Source organism: Manacus vitellinus, unplaced genomic scaffold (assembly GCF_001715985.3).
Source record: "Manacus vitellinus isolate BGI_N305 unplaced genomic scaffold, ASM171598v3 scaffold_3_pilon, whole genome shotgun sequence".
Classification (NCBI taxonomy): domain Eukaryota; kingdom Metazoa; phylum Chordata; class Aves; order Passeriformes; family Pipridae; genus Manacus; species Manacus vitellinus.
The window spans coordinates 6,036,001-6,055,950 of record NW_021940535.1 but is presented as its reverse complement, the minus strand read 5'-3'; positions in this window follow the sequence as shown (position 1 = coordinate 6,055,950).

Genomic DNA, 19,950 nt, shown 5'->3' with positions numbered 1-19,950 from the left:
ATAAAGTCAAAATTAGAGGTATAAAAAGCAGTAGTAAGATTTGTAGTAAGATTTGTGTGGTTGCAAACAAAAATAAAACTTAGAGTCACAGGCAGACTGGTATTTTATTGCATGTCTTAATGTTCTGTCTGTGTCATAATAAATGTCAATAAAACTTACTCTTTAATACTTCTTTGAACTAGTTCCCATTTTTTGTGTTCATGTGAATATATTAGGATGGCAGAAGCAGTGATGGAATAGGATACTCTTCGCAAAGTACAATAAAATCCTTTGCTCATACACTGTGCTGCAGTGCTTTTTGATTCTTTTCTTTTTAATTTAAAGACATTTGTAAGCCACTCACAAAAGAATACAAATGTGAACTCTTAAAGATGTTTTGCAAACATTTTTATTGAGCTCTGTGTTTTGGGGAAGTGTGTGTGCATTTATTTGCATAAAAGTACCAAAAAAATAAAAATCAGCTTGTTGCACTCAAATTACTGATAAAATTTAGTAGACCTAAAATTTGAATTTAGATTGTGTGTCATAGCTTCCATCAATTCTGCGGTTTGAAAATGATGTTTGATAAACCCATTTTATGCTGTACATTGTGTCTTGAAATTTTATAATAATGGTAGTTTGCTACTGTGAAATAAAAGCCTTTTAATTTAGTTAGTTGTTGGTTAACTAAACTAAAAACCATTGCATCTGTGTTGTCTCAACAGGTAGAAACCTGAATGGAGTTTTACTGGATAAAAGAAACAGAGAAGAAAATACTAGAATTTTAAATGAAGAATGAAAATTATTGTGGTCAAATGCTTTGTCAGGATGTCTATTTTCTCTAAACTTTCAAAACATTCTGTTACTTTAACAGGAGAGATATTTCATGCCTCTGCCATTTCCATTATCATGTATTTCTTATTTGTGATTTCTTAAATTTGAAAAATGTCCTTGATTCTTTGAAAAAGCAAACACTGTGAAACCCTGGACTTTGGATTAGACTTAAATGCAGAGGGGTCCCTCTCATCTGGCTCACCAAGAAAAGGTTGGAGCACAGTACAGAACACAGACAAAGCAATAGCATAGATACCAAATTTATATAGTCATTGCTCCTTTTAGTAATGATTTCTTCCCAAATTACTACTTTGAACTTTATGCCTGAGGTTTGTCTTCTGTTTGCATTCAGTTGCTTCAATGCAGAGTTTTCGACGCAGCTGAGTTTTAAGCATCTAAATTAGCTGCTTAGACTAGAAGAACATATTGTCTTTATAATGACCTGTGAGAAATTAAGAATCCACCTGTTCCCCATTGATAGTGTAGGAAACCTGAAATTAGATGCCTCAAGATATAAACACAATTATATGGACAAATTGAAGCATAAATATTTATGCTATCAGGATGTTCTTCTTTAATGTTTAGTGTAATGGGCCCCAGAGTGGAACCACTGGATACAGAAACAGTGGGAGTTACAAGTGTGATGCCCACATAGAAATGATGGGTAGAGTAAGATCTTTTTAAAAATTTTTCTTTTCGCAGACTTTTCAGAAGGGTACATTTCTACTGAAGACCTCAGTGTACTTCTATCACTGGCACAGCTAGTTCTCAAATAATCTAATGAGGCATTTTGTTCCCAAATGCCCAGGAATAGTTTGTGTTTCTATCCTAAATCCAGATAAACTGGAGCATGACCCAGTATGACCCACGTTCAATGACATGCAACTGGTCAGAGGCAGTGTTACAACTAGAAGAGAGGCCTTATAGAACATAGTATATACTTGTAGTGTGAAACATGGTTGCCTGAATGTCCTCCCAAAATTAGGTGAACATTTGCAACCTCAGCTCCAGTCCTCCAGACTCCCATTACTAGGTAAAGTACTTGCTGCTTTGATTTCACAATGACTATTAATGGTAGCAAGCACAGTGCTGGATAGCAAGTGTTTGCAGGTGGATCCCTAAATTGCCTTCTATGGAATAAAAATGAGAACAAGAATTTCAAGGGAGGTTGAAACAACTGCTAAACATATTATTAATGACTGATTGGAAATATTGTAACATATCCAAAAAATATGCAATAGCATAGAAAAACATGCAAAAACAAGGCCAAGACTATATTTCTAAAGAACTTCCACGATCTTACATTTTCATGTAGGTAATATCTTTTAAACATTGAATACATAAGACAGAAAAATAACTTTCAGTTTGGTTTACATAAAATGGTGACAAAATCCTAATGGCAATGCTGCAACTGTCTGTTGCAATAAGAACATTAGTGAAGAGAATAATAAATTATGAAGGGTAAATCATGCTTCATATATAAATAACATATTTTTTCAATATGTTATTTAGGCAATACAGGGGTCCATACAGAATATATTTTTGTCTCCATTACCAGAAAAATAAAGGCACACCAAAAAAATCCATAACTTTACCAACTTCTTTCCTCAACAGTCACAGAACTAAATTAATCTCCATTCTAATTCTACTGACATTGATGAAATTAGTTCAGGAATTCATGTTGCAAATTTCACTCATAATTTTTTTCTTTTAATTATACTTCTTTATGGAAAATAGAAACAGCCAAGAAATTCCAGGGGTTATCTAGAAATTATCAGTGAAATGCTGTCTGCTTTCATAGAGGTTATGCTCTGCAATATATATTTCTTGGGTAGATGCATTATGATGCTGTTTTAATGTTCTGGAGTAGAAGTGCTTTGCAGGAATAAAGATTTTCCAGAATTGCAACAAATGCCCCAACAATGTACCTCAAATAGAGAAAATATTTCAAAGATACAGAACGGAACAATTACTTTACTTAATCTAGAGGGAAATTTCCCAGTTTCATTAAGTCCATTGGAAAAATGACACTGATATCAGTGGATCAAGATTTGGCAAGGCTTAGGGTTTCCTTGGAAGTCCATGAACATTTTGCATTCAGTGCTAAGCGATATAAAAGCATTTACCTTGCACCTGATCTCTCGAATAGCTGCTGTTGGTCCCATCTGTCATAGCTGTGATGTCCCATGACTGGCAGGAGGCAAACAAATGACATTCAGGTAGTTCCTTGAAGAGCCTGAAAATCACCTGCCTCTAGGGGAAATATATTTATAAGTGACATCCATAGACAACAGGAACGTTGGATGCCAGGTCTCACGTTCTAGTCAACTCAACTGCAGTGTCTCCATTCTTATGCCAATTAATGTATTACTTAAGATCACTTGCTGGAACATGCCTTACCTCCCATGTTGTTCACACAACATATTACCAAAGAATATTACCAAGCCTGTGTATTTGTTGCATCCATTGTGTATGTTTTCTGCAGCAGGTTGACTGACCTTACATGTTTTCTCCTCCTGTCAGTCACGGTCTGGCTAACACTGAATGCTGAAAGCAGTCAGAAAATGAGCAGGTTTGGGATCTCTGAAACTGTGGGGAGAAAAGTCAGACTTTGGAGGAAAGCGAAAATGGATGAAAAACAGATGTTCTGTGGAGGAGTGCTGACAGCAGGGTAAAGCAATAGCAAGTTTCAGGCAGAAAGAGTTATTGTTAAAAGTGTGAGTTTGATGCTAAGCCATTAATACCAATAATGTATAGTGTGACTTTATGTAGTATTCTCTTCTGTTCTGTTCTGAGAAAAAGTATCGATCCTGAAATGATGACAAACAAGCTAGTCTTATGCAAGGAAGGCAGAAAAAGCTTTTTACATACCAGTTAAATTACTTGGCTTACAAATACTTATTTTATAACATTCTGCAACACTATTTCTTGCCTCTGATTTTATGTGGTTGCACTGGAGTTATACACGGTCATCCTCCTGCTGTATTCCTTGCATTTACTCACTACAGCAGTACAGGGTTGAGGTGCGGATTTGGGAGACAGGGTGCTGGAAGAAAAAAATCAGATGGAAACACCAGAAGTCTCTACATTTCCCCAGAGTCAGTTCCATAGAGCTTATTAATTTGAAAGATAGACATGATTTTAGACTAGCCTTAACATTTTTCAGAATGAAACACAGCATTCTTCTGAGTGCAGAATGTCAGACAGGGTAAAACCAACACCTAAGAGGTGGCTAAAGTTGCCTTTTCCAGCAGCTGTTTTTCTGAACAGCACACATAGTGATTTAGAATTACGGAATCACAGAATAATTCAGCTTGGATGGGATCTAAGATGGTCATCCTGTCTGACTTGCTGCTCAGAGTAGGATTGGCTCTGAGATCAGAGCAGGTGGCTTGGGACTTCAGCCAGTTTGGTCTTTAAAACCTCCAGTGATGGGGACACACTCTTTCTAGGTAACCTGTTCCACTATCTGATTATCCTAACAGAGAAATAGGGTTTCTTAATATCTGGTAAAAACCTGTTTTTTATCTCGTATCTGTTGTCTCTTGTCCTCCCTTCATGTACCGCTGTGTGAAGAATCTAGCTCTATCTCAACAGGCTCCCAACAGGCACTGGCAGTTTTCTCTTAAGTCCAAATTTTTTCCTTCTCCAGGCTTAACAAGCTGTGGTCCCTCAGTCTCTCCCCTCAGGACAAGCACTCCAACTCTCCTTAACCATTTTGATGGCTTTTCACTGAGCTTACTCCAATATATCTTGTACTGGGGATCCAAAATTTTAGACATTATTCCAGATGTGGTCTAGTGAGTACTGAGTAGAGGGAGATGATAACTTCTCTGAAACCACTATACTCTTTTAATATAGCCCAGAATGCAGTTGGCCTTCTTTGCTGCTGGCTGATGCCTTGTCTTGCTCACCCCCAGGACCACTAGAATATTTTCCAGAGAGTTGTGCACCAAACAAGAGGATGACACTTTGTTCTGGTTTTACCTCTTCCACTCACATCTTCTGTTGGCATGGTCTTGGAGCCTGAAGGTTCCAGCTGTCTGGCAGATGGCTGAATCAAAGGGAGTTTCTTCTCAGAAAAGGTGAAGATAGTCTAGGGCTGCAGATATTGCCAGATGAGCTGCAGTTTTTGTGTAATGGATGACAAAGAAGTACATGTGTCGTTTGTGTTGGTTCTGTAAATAAGGTGTCTGAGTTCCCTTTGCAATGAATGAAGAGGGACAGGTTCCTTGTTCAGTGAGGCAGGAGTGAGACACTGACTGTCTTAACAATTTCTCTCAGCAATCCCTTCAATCCCACAGTTTGATCTTCCTCAGATGAGGAAAAGTCTGAGAATCTTCATTTCAAACTCTCGTTGCAAATCTGAAATCACTAACAAACAACTGTTCCACTTGCCTTATCAATTTTTGGTTTTGTAGACATATTTGGTTTTCTTTGCTTGTCTTTTTACCCTTTACAGATGAAAATGACACTTGACAGCAAGAATGACCAAGCTACAGAGATTACTCAGAAAATTATACTGAGAAGCAAGACATTTGCATGAGAATATTTGTAAAGGCTTTGGGTGGGTGGAATGTGCCTATTGCAAAGGTTCTGTGGTAAAATTTACTGGAGCATAACATAGAGGATTTGAAAGACACAGATAAGCCAAACCAACATGTGTGTTTACACTGTTAGGAGTGGCATTTACAACACACAGTGGTAAACAAACCTCATTTCAAAAAAACCCAATTCTCCAGGCATCATGTAGATCAGCAGGAAATGGAAGCTTGTGCTCAGAAAAAGGCCAGAAGAGAAACTAGTGCAGTTTAATGGACAACACACCACTGCACTAGGGTCATGGCAGGAACTGACAAGGAAGGAAAAGCTGGAAGAAAATCAATGTGATTAAAAATCAGAGAAAGAGGAGCAGTGAAATTGCTTTTAGATCCCAAGTTAAAATTTTTCACCTACCAAAAATGTATTTTTCAGTAATATGACATTGAAAACAGTAACTTATTGTGGTGACAAAACTTCATTTCCTTTATTGAAGTTATTTCCTGTCAAAACCAAGGTTTTTTCTATCAGTTTTATAGTAATCAAAGAACAAGTCAGCTCTAGACCAGCACCTGACCTAGTCAGATATCAGGATGTGTCATGATTTAGCTCACTTCAAGAGTGGTCAGAATCAGAGCTAACTGTAATTGAGTTTCACCAATTTAAGCTGACATGATATGGCATTCACAGTAGCCATTTAATTGAAGTGTTACCAAAAAAATTCTGTAGTCATTCAGCATACCACAACTTTATACCACACATTCATATTCTCAGAGATAGTATTAAATTTAACAGTTGCTACTTTCCCTGTATTTCGAAGTAATACAGATTTTGAAATAATACATCTACAAACCAAGCAGTTGTATCCAGTCTGTTTCCAATTTTTTTTTTGCATAAAATTGCACGTATAGCATCTGTGTATGGACATTTAGGCCAAAAGTTTTAAAACTGGAGAAGTTACGAAAGAAGATATTGAGATCTCTGAAGTTTGGAAGCAAGGCTAGTAGGTAACTGAATAAATACTAATTTACGAGTCGACCTTCTTGATTCCTCCTGCACATTGTTAGAAAATGATTTGTCGCTGGTGTTTCAATAGACATGATTTGCAATTAATTCCAAAATGCAACAGAACATATGAGCACACAAAGAGAGTTTATTTTACAAGGGTAAATAAAGTGAATAGCTACTTCAGACTGGTAATTATGTAAGCCTAGGAAGGTAAAATTTTGACTTCCTAGCGCCATTATTCTCTTTCAGAACCATAATTTTCTTTCTCGCTTTCGCTCTTTCTAATCTCCCAAATTGTTTTTTTTAATGACACAGCTTACGTGCACGTAATGCTTTTCATCCAGAACAGTGCCAAAGTGCCATACAGACTCTGTATTGTATTAGTGAAGCTTCACAACAAATGCATGTTTCTGTATTAGCACTCTCTAGAAAAAGGACCCTGTGTACATGATGGAAAGTACGTCAAGAAGAGAAGAGCATATGTATTCACATATGATATAAATAGTTAGATTGAGAGGAAAGATTAATGTAGAACCTTCAATACTGTCTGTATTAATTGTCCTTTTAATAGTTCTTTTATCTTTTAATAGTTCAATTATTTTAATGACATATTAGTTGAGGTGTCATGATTTGTAGGACAATGAGTAGGTATTCCAGGCTTCTCTAAGTTATGGAAGAAGAAGAAGCAGAAAACATAAAATGTACTGTAATAAAAAAAAGTAATTCTGCATTTAGTCTCATAATATAAATCAAATTTGCATTTGCATTTAGCTTCTTTTGGTTTTTTTTGACAATAGATGTCTACAACTCTGCTTTTTCTGTAAAGGATGAAAAAGCACAGATTTTATTGCAACAGTTTTCTAAGTGAAACTAGCATCAAATACTTTTTGTTTTGCGTTTAACATCCAAAACATTGTTGTAACATGTATATTGCAGTATTTTAAAAGCATATGATTTCACATAGAGGTAAGGCTTGCATTTGTTACCTATATTTTCTTATAATTACTTATAAACCTTGCCTTTGATAAGTCCTCTGGGATAAAAACCAGCTGAACTTTGCAGCTATTTATTGTCTCTACGGGGGATTAAATAAAAATTCTGTGTAATAGCCTCTCAATTTTGGGGAATTTCAGTTCTAACTTTGACCTTAGCATTTCAGCAAGGTCTAAACCAGGTTGATTATCTATCTCCATAATTACAGTATTACAAATGCAGCTTTATGTCCTTGTAATGAAGTGAGACACTTTCTTCTTTGCTTGTATCTTAAATAACAGAACTTTTCATAGAAAATCTGCTTTGGAAGGAACTACTGAACAGACTTACCTTTCCAAAACTGTAGAGACCTAAAAGTGTGGCACCTCTGTAACTTCCATTTCAACAAGAAATGGCACACGCTGTATCTTTGAAAGCATTTCTGAGTTCTGGATCTGTTTGGGCATCACATCTAATAGCCTTTGCATACCTCTTGCATCTCACCCTGTGCAATCATGTGCCCATGAATTTTAGTCATTGCACGAATAACACATTTCCACACACTCATTGAGACACATCAGAGGTTTAAATAGGATCTTAACAACACCCCTATCATGCTGGAATGAATTTTCCCAGCAATGCCCATTGCTAGGCACAACTCTGAACTCCTTTTCAATGGCAATAGCCTTACTGATACAAACACAAGGTCAGGCATTCAGCATTGTTTCCTCCTCCCTCATAAGCAGGAACACTCAGTGGTATAAAATTAAATTCCTTGTCACAAGCATGACAAAAGCATGACTTACTGTACTGTTCTCTGCCTTGTGGTTTTGATTGTTTCCTCAAAACTCTGGTTTGCTGCAAAACCTTTGCAACAGTAAGAAGGTGCTCTACCATGACACAATGGCAGCCATCACCGTCATCCTGCTTAGTGGTTTGCCTGGAAATTGCTTGCAGTTTAGAAAAGCTTTCCTTTTAATTTAGTGCATATGTGAAATAAATTATACTATGGAATGGTGCTGTCAAATATTTATTTAGTATCTCAGTACTTGAACTCACTTGCCAATCAGATAAAATTAGTTTTGAATTCTTTTTTACTGACATCATTTTCCTAACTTACAAATTCCCTCTCAGACAGAGAAGTAACAAATGTTTGCATTGGCCTGTTGTGAATAGCAGCGATGTTTAGGAATTTTAATGTACAGTTTAATGTTTTCATAATGTCACTGTGAATCAGTGCTTAATTTTAGCTGGAGACAACTTTGTCCTTAAGCAACTCACTTTGTGTATTTTTCTATTTTCTAATTCAGCCTGAGTGTTAATGTTGGCTCCTTTTAGATGATTTGCATGGAGTTTCAAAGGCATAGGATTTCCCAAGACATTACTAAGCAGCAACAGTGGCTGCAAAGCCAAGTGTATATTGCTGGGTCAACAAGATTGGCCTTTAATAATCAAATAGAAAACATAATTGAAAATAATGACTAGTATTTTGAGAATTGTTTTACTGTGTGTGTAACTCTGCCAACATCTTTCCACATAATCTTGCTGATTATCTCTCATAAAAATAGCATATTAACTTGTGAAGTTTATGAAAATAAGGTCTGCTCTAAAGTGTGTTGAAGTCAATGCAGCTAGTTTAAAAATAGCTTTTCTTCTCTGATATTTTCTTCATACAGGATGCTAAGTTGTTGTCTTATACTTTAAACCCTTAGCTGAAAAATTTGTACAGAATTAAGTTAACCATGTACTATACAGAACTAGCATCGTATTTGGATTAATTTTGTATTGCTAAAAGTTGTTCAAAATCCAAAAAATAAACACAGACAAAAAGGAATCTACATATTTTTGCAGAATTTGCTTGCTGAAATGTAGTAAATCTTGAAAACATAAGTGCTCTAATAGCATTGTATTCTACTGTGTATTTACCTTTTTTCTTTGTGTTTTGCATGACTGAGAATTTTATCACTGTCATTTTGAGTCAAAAAATAGAACATATTTGAATAAGCTTTGAGTGGTCAATGTTAAAAAAAAGGGAGACTGTGCATGAAATGATGGGGAACAATTTATATTGAGTCTTCAGTTTTTCAGGTTTCTGGTTGGATTTTTTACTTTAAAGTTTTGCCTGTGTGGCTGCGTTACTGATGCCTGCATTGCTAGTGGTGGATCACCAGAGCAGACAGGTTCTTGCGACCACTGGTGGGAATGTTACTGAAGCCATTAGTGATGAACAGTAAAAACTCAGGAAGGTGAAAATGTCTCTGCCTCTTTTCTGCCTGGAGAGGAAGAGAATCTCTCTGTATGTATGCTGACTGTCAAGGGTAAAACTTGAAGAATTAGGCTAATTGGGCAGCTAGGAAAAGAAGTTTACTTTCTTAAGTGTGTCATTTTTTGGAAAGAGGCATCACATCAAGTCTGTAATTCTAGTAGTTATTTTACTCTTTACTGATCAAAAGTCCTAACTGTGCTTTTATAAGGACTGCTTCTGTTTAACTGAGCCATACCAGTTTTTTACTAGAAGTTATAATAGAAACAGAAATTAGATATAACCATATGCAACCTAACCTGGTAATAGAGTCCAACTTCTGTGGGGCCATTTACATTTGTGCCTGTTACAGGATTATCCAAGAACAGAGTGAGCTCAGGCTGGAGAAACCCCAAATAGTACTTTTGTACTCAGAATTTCTCACTCATAACCAAACATGTAGCTTTTTTTTTTCATGTTGTGTTATGCACAACCAGACCATAGAAAATATTGCTTCTACTATATACAGTGAAGAAGGCCAAGAAAAAAAGGCTGAGGAATTGAGGATTTGAAACTGTGGTGTGTGGATGGACTGCAAAGCTTTTTCTTGTGGTTCATTGAAAAAAAGTGTTTAAGAAGTGTAATGTTGTAGGTTAAGCTACCAATACCAGAAGGGAACTGGGTCTGCAAGGAGATATTTTCCTTACAAAGTGATCTGCTGACTGAAAATCTGGAGCACTGTCAGAGTTCAACTAATTGAGCCAGACAGCTTGTTAGACTGTCTTATAAAAGCTGGATGTCTGGCTAGATAGCTTTTGGCACTTTGAAGAATAGAGAGGCAGATTTATGAACTGGACAAATGAGCGTTACAGTCGGGAATTTTTCTAACAGTTTGGCTGTATCTCTGAGAGACCCTTTGACTCTTGAAAACGTGCTGCTTCAAAGGCCATTTTCTGTCAGCTCCTAAATGTACCATTCAGCCTTGGATATTACTGCTGATTTTAAGCACCTTATCTTCCTATGCAGTTCCTGAAAGAAGCAGGGTAAGTTTAGAGCCTATATTATGCCCATTTACTCAGTAACATGAAAACTTCAAAATAGCAAGAAGGATCAGGAAAGAGACAAGATGTGATGTTAATATGCAGAAAGAGCTTGATGATCTTCTGGAAAAGTGAACCTGAATCTGTGATCTCCTAGGGTTGCTGAGGCTTTAAGAGACACTCATCTGCCTCATGACATACATGTAATTACAGCTGTCAGGCATCTCCGTGATACACCCACAAAATCCTTGTACTAACTTCAGTTTGGACAGAAATTGCTCAACCCCTTCCATGGCTCACTCTCAGCAACTGAGCCCTAACTCACCGTGTCCTGAACTACACTGCTGATTATCCTCCACACGCTCACCACCAGCAGACAGCCAGCAGCAGCGCTGCCAAGGTTTCTGCGTTTGTTTCTGCCTTGCCGGTGTTGAACGTCATTCCAATTCAGATCCATCAAATTATCCACCGCAGAAACTGAAACACCGTGGGCAGAGGAATACACAAAATCAGAATTTCTTGGAAAAACCCCAGTCGCTCTAATTGTAAATAGCTGTTTTTCTTCTTTGTATGCTATTTCCTTTATGGATTCCACAATTCCTGATTTCTGAGCTTTGTATCAGCTCAGAATGGAGTAGATGAGTTCGTGCCTGGAAGAGACTGAAAAATAAGGTAGCAGCTGCACAGAGAGGGGTATGCATGGCATGGGGTACTTCCAGCATGACCTGGGTGCCAGACACCTTGTCTACACAAACAGATGAAAACAACTGAGAACAGGGAACACCATTGCGCTTCTGTAAGTTTTTTGATGCTGCTGCTCCCTCTCCTAACAAAACAAAAAAAATACAAAGGCAATGAGCATTAAACACTTTTTCATCCATCACAAAGATCTGGTCACATTTGAAGAGGTTTTTTGAGATGAGCTATGAGACATAATTAAGGCTGTTGAAAGCAAAGCTAAGCAAATTGGGGGAGACCAAATACCCCTTAGACCCGAGGGGAAGATGATGCTGTGGCTTAGCATGTTCCCTTCTCATTCCTGGGAACCTAGGGACAAATACTGCTCACCTCTTGCCGATGCTGTCACACTACCACCCATTTTTGTCATTATTTGCTCTCTGTGGTCACAAAAGGACATGTGACCTGGTAGACCCGCCCTAGAAATGACGCAGAAAAATGCTTTGGTTTCAGAATTAGACTCAGAGCCCATCTTCATTTGGAAATTGAGAAAGGAGGAAGCACGACAGTCACAAAATTCCTCTATTCCTTATTTCAATTGCTGCTTCTTCTTTTCACCAGTTTTCAGGGTGGACACTGCTGTTTTGCATCCGGTAGAGTTTAACAGTTAGTCCTAAAAATTCCTGCACTAGGATTTAAGGTAAGAGTAGAAAAGGAAGCAAATGTATGGAGAAAACTCAGACTGATTTTTGGCAAATCCTATGCTTAATCTTTGTTGCAGTGTTGCCAACACTAAGTGTTCCAAAATCATACGTGATGAGGGTGGCTTAAAAATAATCAATTTGGAGTTCCTTTTTATTTGCCTTCTGTCTTAAAAATAATCAATTTGAGGTTCCTTTTATTTGCCTTTGGTTTTTTTAGCCTTCAGGGTACACTCAGATAAGGTTTTCTCAGAAACCATGTGTACTAGAAAGCTGCTTTCTCTTTTCCAAATAAAAATTACTCTTCCTCAAGTCAAGTCCTAGCCCCATGCTAAGGCTTCACGTACCAAAAAGTGTAAGATGTGCAATAAGCTTACTACAGAGGAAATCCTTCGTCTTGTTCCCCTCATATTTTGTTTTATTTGCTGTAGTCCAGGGTAGGACAGAAAAAGAAGAAAGTGGACAAGTTAGTGTGAATAAAAACATGAGAACAGAGAGTTAGGGAAGGAGAAGCAGCAACTGAGATGAAACAGAAAAGAGAAAGGAAATCAAGGGTGGAAACCAAGATGAAGCAAACAAAGAGCAAACAAAATTCTGCATATACCTGTCCTTTAGTCTGGCAGCTGCTTTGGGGCTCTGGAATCTATCAGGGCTATAAATAGTTACATATCTGTAATTAATTATTTGAAGTTGTGCCAGTATTTAACCAAGGATTAGCCCTGAAAAAGCAAATGGGCAGCAGCAGGTGTACCGCTGGAGATCAGGTATTTTCAAACTTCTAAATGCTGCACACTCGTATAGTTCTGCATATATTTCTCTTCCAGAGGGCCAAGTTAACTTGAAATTTGGAGATCTTTAGGCGTGTTGGATTGAAAGGACACTCTTAAAATCCTTAACTCTGAAATTAAATCTGTAAAATTTGTTTTCTTTAGTAGGTACATAACTTTGCTGAGGGCTGTCACATTCTACTTTTTCATAGCCTGACTTGTAAAAGATTTGAAGGAACTTGCAGAAAATTTGAAAAAAAAAATGAGAAAACCACACTGAAATCTGGCTATTTCTTCAAAGCAGAAGGTTGTTCTCTATTTTAGAATTTCTTCCCTTTTTACTCTTCTGTATATTTTTGCTAGCGTGTCTCCTGTAGCCTTCCTAACCCTCTCATTTGAGGTAGAATTGTCTTTTCATTGTTCTTTCTCTTTTATTAAACTCTTTTATGTTTCTCTCTCTGCCCCAAAAATGTACATTGAAGTACCTCCCATCTCCTTTTAAACATGTCAGTGAATTTGCAAGATTCATGCATGCTATAACATGCTGTCTTTATAACCATCTTCTCTTACAGCTTGTGAAATAGATGTGTCATGTTTAGTCCCTGCTTAGCCATTTCATGTACCATGTGTCCCTATGGAACAAAGAGTAATTAATAATGTTATCTAGTTCAGGAGGTTGGATTTAGCTTTGTTGTAGTTGGTGAGCCATATTTAATCTCAGGTAAATGTCAAGATTAATACCCACACACACACACCCTCCCCGATTTCAAATGCAAAGCCAAAAGTCAAAAAAGATTCCTTGTACAGTCTACCTGGATGGAAATATTTTCACTGAGTGCTGAATACATAACCAGAGAAGTTTAAGGATAACCAAAGAAGCACTGATTCTGTTACTTGGATGGGAAGCTGAGATTGCTATTGTGGTACAACTCTGACCAACAAAAGAAGGTTGAAACACTGAAAAAATAAATTTCTCCCTCTTGCAACGGAGGCACAGAATATTTGCAATTGTGTTCACATGTAAAGCTCTCACTCGAATACCTCACCTCTCTTCCACTGAGGCTGCTTGGCTTAGTTGTAAGTACTGGTTGTGCTCCACAAGGGCGACAAATAGACCAAAAAAAGACCAAAAAAGATCAGACAGATAAAGAGAAAAGATGGTTTGATAAATATGATATGACTAAAGACCAAACTAGATTGAGACAGGACTTATTTTGGGCACTATGTATTAGTGAATAATTCATTACTGATTTAAAACTGACTTTTAGTTGAGTAACTTGGTCAGCAATACCCCAGCTACTGAAATTAGATAGTATTTATTGTATGATTAAATGCTGGTTTATTTATTCAAATATTTTATTAGATAGGTTGTTATTTAATCTTCTTATCCAATAACTTTTTTTTTGCAAATATTGAACTTTAAATCCAACTTAATTCCATTCTTTAGATTGTCTTTTTCATACATTTACTGAAACATATCACATACTCATGAGGCACAAAGAAAAAATATCAAAGTACTCCAAGTGGGAAGCCTTAGCCAGATATGTAATTTTGGAGGTATCAGCATATGATGAGGTCTGCAACATTAGATCCATGCCTGGAAATCACCTATTGCCAGGTCCTGAGTTGCAAAAATAAAGAATCAGGTGAAATATTTCTCCTTTTTTCTCTCCCTCCCTCTTTCTCATACACCCACACAAGCACACCCACCCACACATGTGCGTGTGTGCATGCACGTACACACAAAAAGCTTTTGTTTTGATTCCCTTCTCCCAGCTTCTCTGTACAATTACAAATTGCAGATGTTCCCAACTTCAGGGCAGGGTTCAGTTTTGTTTGCAAATTAAATATGTGATTTATATGTTAAAAAAGAAAAAATTAATCATCTCCTCAGTAGCAATATTCAACCTCTGGACTGGCCTAGGAATACCGAGTTATTATAAAATTCCTTCTACTTATAGAGCTCAAATGATCAATTCTTTGAGGACACACAGTGTTGATTTATTTTTCTTTTAACCAAATGAGGGAGAATACATCTTTTCTTTTTAAAATAAATATTTTAATATCAAAAATATCCTACCTACTTCCACTGCTAAAAATGCATATTTTGGTGTCAGTTTAAATTTAATATAACAACATATTTATATTTTCCAGGTTTTGTTTGTTTGTTTTTAGCTAATTATAATCCACTACTATTTTTGTAGTGGGTAATAAAAAGTAATGGTTGCAATGTTAGTAGCCTGGCATTTGTGGACACATCAATTACAGTTCCTGACATTATTCAGCTCAAAGCCATTTGGAAGAGCTGACCAGTTCAAGGGGCTGACATTAACTCATAGACTCTTAAGATCAGATTTTGGTACAAAAATTATGTTGTTTGCCCAACCGTTGTCACCATTATGGCTTGTAGGGTCTGCTTTAGCAGTTGTTTAATTGTTTTAATTGTTAGACAGCTCCTAACAACTGCAAGGATGGAAAAGTAGTGAACTTTAGGTATTGTGGATGGTATTTGGCAGACAGTGTGAATAGCATTTGAATGCTGTGTATCCATTTTCCTTGGCACAAACTGAAGCATGCTATGAAAGGGAGAAGATGAAAGATGCTGTTCCCAAGATGCTGAAACCTAACCATTGTAAAACTGATGGCAGGGAAGTCTGCTGATTAAGTTGGTTAGGTATTTGATACATGTGCCCCTTACCACCCCTCTGGTACCCACACACACCACCAGAAGAGCTAAGTGTCAGCATGAGACTCAAAAGCTGAAGAGTTGGAGGAAAGATGTAAAAACACACGGAAGAGATTGAAAAGAATCTGATAAACATATTTTCTGAAAAGATGGAGGTGGGGGAATTGAGAAAACAGTAATTAGGCTTTCCCTAGCCTAAGAGCTAAAGACCTTGATAATTTTCTTCCTGTCCTTTTCTCCATGGTTCAGTGCCCCAGACTCCCACGGTTGCTTGGTACCATCTGCATCTGCCTGGGCTTTTCTGATCTGCTCTCACAATCTTTACATATCACTCAGAAGCTTTACATTTTCAGATGCTCAGTTCCACTCTCCTCAAGTACCTGTATATCTTGGAGAGATCATGAAGAGGTGTGAAAGAGGCCTTGTGTGAAAGATCTATATGCTACCTGGAGGAAGGGAAAATAGGGAATCTGAAAGATTATTTGCTTCCCAAATAAGAATGACCATCTATAACAAGAAAGAATCAAAGCTTCTTCAGTATTTGCCCTTCTCCTCTTCTTTATTGTCTGATCAAAAAGTTACAGCGACCTTAGTATCAGCATGCTTGGCTTGTGCAAGGAGGGAAGGCATTTCAAATATTGATATCAACAGCCATTCTTTCAACTCCTTCTACTCAATTCTGCTGAGTTAGGAAACATGGCAACTTTATCTTAACTGCTACAGCGTGTTTGAGCCATGTCATTTTTCCCCAAGTGGAATTAGAAAAACACAGCACTTTAGAGTTTGCATAAAACTCTACTTAAAAATACTACTGTCTAAGTGCAAAGCACTATCACAAGTTCTTGCATAAGGTTTGCAAATTGCAAAGACTCTAGGCCAAAACTCAGTTATATTTTATGACTATACCATGTCTGGTTACTGTGACAGCCTGCCATGAAAACGTTTTGATTGAGTAGAGCTCTGTGCTCCCTTTGCCTTAGCTGCTCCTTCCACCATGACCCTGAACTCCAGGCACTGAGGTGAAGAACTTCCTCAGTTGCCTTTGCTCAAAGCAGCACTTGGTCACATTCCCACCAGCTGAGAACCTGTGGGGTGGATCAGAGCCACAGGTTGAGCCATGTAAGCGTGCAATAAATAGATTTCAGTTGAACTAGTTGGTAATGTAAAATGCTTGGGTTTAGGCAGGCTGCATTTAAGAGATCTGTTGTTATTTAAACAGACTACAAATAGCCTGGTAACCCACTCCCAGGAGGCACAAAAAATGTCAAGTTAGTTTAGTCAATATGTAAATTTTTGACCTTTTAGCGTTTGACCAGTCAGGTTTTGAACACCATCTGGGCTTTATGTCAGAGCCATGGCTCTGTGACGCAACACCCACTCCCTGTGCCACATACAGCACTAGAGGGCAGAGCTAACACCTAATGAGAAATTAGGGTGCCTTTAGGTCCAGGGAACACAGGTTAGAATGCAGTTTAACTAAATTCAAGGAAATAGCTGGAGAAGGAGGCTGAGACACAGAAGTCAAAATATGAGCAACTGGTAAAATAAATGACAAATTAATTGCTATGCTGGAAGCATGACAAACACTACAACCATGGCTTTGTATGTTCCCCACAGCCCTGGCTGGGAGCATTTGCAGCTCTGAGAGATGCCATTTTCAGCTTTCTGCACATCTCCTTCTTCCGTATTTGCCAGGGTCTGTTTCCAAAAAGAAAGACTAGATGTGTCCCTTTGAAAACCAAAGCTGAGATGCTGGAGCACAATTCTGCCATAGGAAGGTAACTCCATGCCGTGTGCTGTGTGCCAGAGAGGTGGCACCTTATAAATTTGCTGGGGCCAAATTCTTCCTGTCACTGGCCCTGTAGCATTTCTGGGTCTTCGTGCAATGGGATTCACGAGTGGTGGGAGGGACTCAAAGAGGGAGTGGATGGAGAAGGTGTGAGGTTCTGTGATAAATGCTGAAGTTCAGCTGTTGTTGGTTGGTTCACAGTGACCCTGGGTGTCCAGGTGATGCAGCGCAGCACCCTGCTGATGTAGGTACAGGTGCTGGTGTGGACACCCTGCTTTGGAGGAGACTCCCAGCATAAGTGGGACCCCAGAAAGAGACTGTCTTTTTTCTGGTTGTTGCCCTGGAACTGTGAGAAGATGAGTCAAATCCCATGTGGCTTGCTCATGCCATGCCACACACCCACAGTGGTAGGCATTCAGCAGCTATAGACTAGGTAGATGCAGGTAGCCTTGAATGCAATTGCTCTCTCCTGTCTAACTGAAGACATCAGCTGGTAAAGGTTAAAGGGTGTGAGAAACAGAGGATGAAATAGTGAAATGGGAGTGGTTTGTCTGCAGGCTGAAGATGGAAATCTAGGCAAAATATTAGATTCTGTCTCTACCCCTACTTTTACAGATGCCCACAAGAACCAAATAGAAACTGTTTGGGTAAACTTGAGTACTTTTTTATGCTGCAACATAATTTTCACCCATTAGACTGCTGCTAGAAAGATTAAAAAGATTTTAAAAAAAGATTAAAAGATTTAAAAAAAGAAGAAAGTAAAAATTATCACATTACCCCCAGCCAAATAACACCTACCAAGAACAGCCAGATGTTTGGTTTAGTCCTGTTTGACCAAAAAAGAAAAAAAAAGAGGAAAAAATTAATTAATTTTATATCACTAATATTGTAGCTGCTGTTTTCTGGCTAGATACCTTCATTCTTTTCTTGAGACTGCTCAGTCTCCAAGAAATGAAGTGTGATTTTTACAGTTTACATGGCAGTGATTTATATGAAGGTCATGGCCTGTCACATGACGACACCTGACCCCACATAACATGATGTAAGTGTAAGAATCACAATCTTTCTCAGGGTCAGCAGCACCATGACACAGATCCCTGTGTGCGACCCACCACCCACAAAGTGGGGTATATGCCTTTTACTTTTTTTAAATTTCTTTTTATTTTTTGTCAGCTCCCTGAATTACTTTCAGGTAGTTCTGCACATTTCTACTTTTTCATTTAATTAGGTGCAAACACTTTGAATAAATAAAATAAAAAGTTCCCTGCAGCTAGTAGACTGTTGCAGACTGCCAGACACTGAAAAATGTTTGTCTGTGTTACTGTTGCTTAATAATTCACATTTTATAAACAAAGAAATCTTTCTCTCCCTCTTTTTTCTCTTACTTTTCCAGTTGGTTTTTTGGGGGTTAGAAGCTTGGATACAGCTGCAGAATAAGTTTGGATCCCAGTATACAGTAGGTGTACTATCCATGCATACAATAGGTGTACAGTACTACCAAGGTTTCCTGCCTGCCTTTCGGTCACACAGACTCCATATCCTTTAGGAGATGTCAGTCATTGCAGTGCTTGCATGTAATGCTATATCATCTATTAGGTATTTAAGATCCCTTTACAGGTCCTTGGGAAGCCAAGCCATAATTCTTTTTCTTGTTTCTAGCAGCAGCACAAGTCATAGACTTCAGGAAAGCAGCCGTCTGTCATGATGGTGATATGATACTACAAAAGTATCTATGAAGAAATTTCTGTTGATTTACTAAAAGCATATCAGAACGGTGTGTGAAGTTGGTTATCTCCATTTATATGTGGAGAGAGAGACTGAAGAGGTTGTGCAGACTTTCAAGTTGATGTGTTACAAAGCTGCACATCCCAAGTCCTTTTGGTTTTCACTGCTCTCACTATTCTATGGACAGCTGTTGCCAGCACGTCTGACCTGTAGGAAATCAGTTATTTCATGGCATTTATACATATCAACTGGTATCTGAAAGTTTGGATATGGTAACTCACACCTGGGCACGGATCACCACAAATAGCTATGGAGTTATTCAGTAATGCCATCATTTTATGTAGACACTGTAGCTGAGTGTAAGGCACGTAGCAAGTTGTATGCCTCATTTATTTCTGTATTTATCTCCTTTCAACTTCATCTTGAGACAGTACTTCAGAAATTCCAGGCTGTATTATAAATTCTAATAATCATGCTGCTTAGAGCAAATTAGTCACCACCTCACTCATATATTAATGTGGATCTCTTTCTTAAAAAAAAAATTTAGGATGATAAGTAAACCTAAAGCTTATATTCCATTTAAATTCAGTTCTTCAAGCTAAATTATGCAGACAGTCAACATCTAAAGCTATTGCATTTTGCAGAGAAACATGATGAACAGAATCTCATGCTTCAGTGACAGAAAAGAGGTATCTTAACAGAAACTTTATTTCTATTGTGCTTTATTCTGATATGAAAAGTGACCTTTCCTATTTCTTTCCATCATTCTTTAAAGATCAATTTCTTTACGAGCTGCAGCATTTTAACAAATCTGCCAACATCTGCCCAGCTTGGCTTGAGATAGCAAATGTTTCTGAATGTCTGTTTGCTCAAGACCTTAGGATCCTACGTCTGTATTTTGGAAAAGCTTAAGAGTATGTGTTAGACTTTGCAGAATTGGAGCCTTTACATCTATAATGTTTATAGTACATAAATTTTCAATGACAGAAA